Here is a 3,938-nt window from a genome sequence, read left to right as displayed (position 1 = left end):
GACTCCACTGGAAATATGATCACCATCATTGTCAACTTCTACTACTACAACAATGCATGCATCTAATAAAGCTATCAATTTACTTAATGCAATCAAATCATATATCATCAACAACATATGTAAAATGTAATATACTATTAGTTCCTGAATTGTTTCGGTAACTAAGAACAACCTAAAAACACATTCACCGAGGATTCTAAAAATCCTCCCAGTTCGGGTGGAAAAGACTAGCCTGCCTTCACCTTAATGGGTATTCCCTTAGTATAATTATAAAGATTTCTATTTTAACAAATAAATAAGTTCAGGTTAACGATATAAAAAAGTAAAATGTCTTAATAGTTTAGCTTTAGGAAAAGAACCTATATACAAGAATAAGATTTATGATTAAAATAAATAATTAAAATACACAATTAAAATATAAATAAAAAAGTAACCGTGATGCAGTAGCATATACCTTGTGTGACCAATTCCCATTTAGAAAATTTAAATTTAAATTTAAATATACTTAAATTTTGTTTAATTGAATTTTTTGAATGTATATATAATGGACATCATGGTGCTATTTTGATTTGTTAGGATGTCCACTACATTTTATATGTGTTGTATTATTCTGCTTATTCATCACTTTTTCAAATGCAATCGAGGTAGAATGATTTTTGAGTGGATGAGTATATTAAGATTATTATTATGTTAGAATAGGGATGGCTCTCAAGGATGGCTCCAAATAATTTAGGGCATGTTCTATGGCTCCAATTAACTGATGAATATGTAGTGATTGCATATTCTAATGTAGGTTTTCGTTTGATTGCTTTAACAGACCGCTAAAGTGGCATCAAGAAATGATGCATCTATATTAAAATGTTCATATTCATGTCAATAAGAAATTAGTGTTTTGCGAGTCAACTCATCACAATAATAATATGTAGGTTGTACAAATTAATTTTGGATGTGTATTTGAAAGTGATTTTGGTGATATTTACATATTTTTCATTACATTTACATATATTTGAAGCTAATAATCAAATTTAGGCTTCTTTGATCTATATCAAGATTAAAAAAAATTAGTATTAATCATATCAAGAAATATCTTTTAACGTGTTTCGAACCAACTAGTGTGGTTCATCGTCAAGGAAAGATGAAGAATTAGATCATGGCAACAGGTTAAATAGATAGACAAATTATTCTAACAGCTATACAGAAACAATTACTATTGATTGGGTCAAAAGATAGAAAAGAAATTAATTTTCGTAATTTAATGAAAGCCAAACATATATAACTCAATGTAAATATTATTATTCTTATGACTAAACTAAGAAAAATTAATTCTAAATTGTAACATAAATGAATAAATATAATATAATATATATATATTTTTATCAAAGATTCAAAATTAACTTTTGACTAATCTAAGATTTAGGAGAAAATTAATTTTCTTTTAAGATTCTAATTTAAATATATATCTATAAAGTATATGTATAAAAAAAATAAAAATTGGCGAAGTTAAACAAAGAGGAACCAATAAACTCAAGGGTGAGAAATCAGAAGAAATTAAAATCAAGGAAATGAAAAGGGAAACCAAGAAAAATGACACAACAACTAGACCAGGAAAGAAAAACTAAGAGGAAAGGGTAGGGATCCAACATGAAAACATGCATCTCACATGTTTATTAATTTTAAAATTTAGAAAAAATTATTAAAATTATAAATTTCAATTAAATTTTTAATAAGTAGAAATTATTATGCCACCAAAAATTATATCACCGCATTTCAACTTAAAAACTAAAACATCTCTCTCTCTCTCTCTCTCTCTCTCTCTCTCGATATATATATATATATATATATATATATATATATATATATATATATATATATATATATATATATATAGATATATATAGATATACTATGAATTAATTACATATATTAACTTTTATATTCTTTAAGATCAATAAAGTTTATAATCATAATAATAATAATGATCATTTAATTGTAAGGTCACGACCAAGCTAGATACTATATCGGTGTAGGGGGCATCTAAAACAACATTGGACTTATCTTAGGGTGTATATTTATCTTAGGGTTAATATACCCTGGGTTCATAATATTAATCCCTTGGGTTTAATGTTATTCCCTCGAGTTTATAATGCCTTCGGTTTTTAGTATTAATTTCTTAGGCTTATTATTCGTTTGGGATTATAATATCAATCTTTGGGGTTTATTAATCTAAGGGTTCATATTCCTAGGGTATAATATTATTCATAGGGTTTATAATATTAATGCTAGGGCATAAATCCATTGAGTTTATAATCATGGTCAACCATGGTCCACTGTTAAATTGTGACAAATATTGTCTCAATATGAAAATCAACCATGGTCAAACATCATCAAGCATGGTCGATCATAGTCAACCATGGTCCAACATTCCATTTAAACAAAGATTGGATCCATATGAAAATCAACCATGGTCAACCATGGTTATTCATGGTCAATCATTGTCAACCATGGTCCAAAGTTGCATTGTAACAAATATTGTCTCATTACAAAAATCAATCATGGTCAACCATGGTTAACCATGGTCCAACGTCGCATTGTAACAAATATTGTCTCATTACAAAAATTAATCATGGTTCAACATCATATTCTACCAAAGATTACCTCAATATGTAATCAACCATGGTCAACCATGTTTATTTTAGTGTTTATAATATTTATCATAGGGTTTATATACCTTAATTTATAATATTTATCTTAGGGTTTATCATATGATTTTAGCAATAGGAAAATCAATCCTATTCAACCATGGTCAACCATGTTCCAATGTCGCATTGTGACAAAGATTCTCTCAATATGAAAATCAACCATGGCCAACCATGTTCCAATGTCGCATTGTGACAAATATTTTCTCGACATTAAAATCAATCATGGTCATCTACGGTCAACCATGTTCCAGTATCACATTGTGACATGGATTGTCTCAATATGAAAATTAACTATGGTCAACCATGGTCCAATGTTGCATTGTGACAAAGATTGTCTTAATATGAAAATCAACCATGGTCATATTGTGACAAAGATTCTCTTGGTCAAACGTCACATTGTGACAACCATAGTGATCCATGGTCAACCATGTTTCAACGTCACATTGTGACAACCATGGTCACATTGTGACAAATATTTTATCTTGGCCCAATGTCACATTATGACAACGATGGTCATCCATGGTGACAAAGATTGTCTCAATATGAAAATCAACCATGGTCAATCATCGTCAACCATTGTCCAATGTCAAATTGTGAGAAAGGTTGTCTCAATATGAAATCAATCGAACTCAACTATAGTCCAACGTCGCATTGTGACAAATATTTTGTTAATAGGGTTCATATTCCTAGGGTATAATATTATTCATAGGGTTTATAATATTAATCCTAAGGCATAATATAAATCCCTTGAGTTTATAATCCTAGTCAACCATTGTCCAATGTCAAATTGCGACAAAGATTGTCTCAGTATGAAAATCAACCATGGTCAACCATCGTCAACCACAGTCAATAATGGTAAACCATGGTCTAATGTCACATTTAGACAAAGATTGACTCCATGTGAAAGTAAACCATGGGCAACCATGGTCAACCATGGTTAACCATGGTCCAATGTCACATTGTGACAAGGATTGTCTTAATCTAAAAATCAACCATGTCCAATGTCCCATTGTGACAAATATTGTCTCAATATGTAAATCAACCATGGTTATATTGTGACAAAGATTGTCTCTTGGTCAAAATTCACATTATGACAACCATAGTGGTCCATGGCCAACCATGTTCCAATGTCGCATTATGACAACCATGTTCAACCATGGTCACATTGTGACAAAGATTGTCTCTTGGTCCAACGTCACATTGTGACAACCATGGTCATCCATGTTCAACCATGTTCCA

This window comes from Pinus tabuliformis, chromosome 1_1, assembly GCF_031772625.1.
Source record: "Pinus tabuliformis cultivar Carrire ecotype Pingquan chromosome 1_1, CPIR1, whole genome shotgun sequence".
NCBI classification, from domain to species: Eukaryota; Viridiplantae; Streptophyta; class Pinopsida; order Pinales; family Pinaceae; genus Pinus; species Pinus tabuliformis.
Note: the sequence above shows the minus strand (reverse complement) of the source record.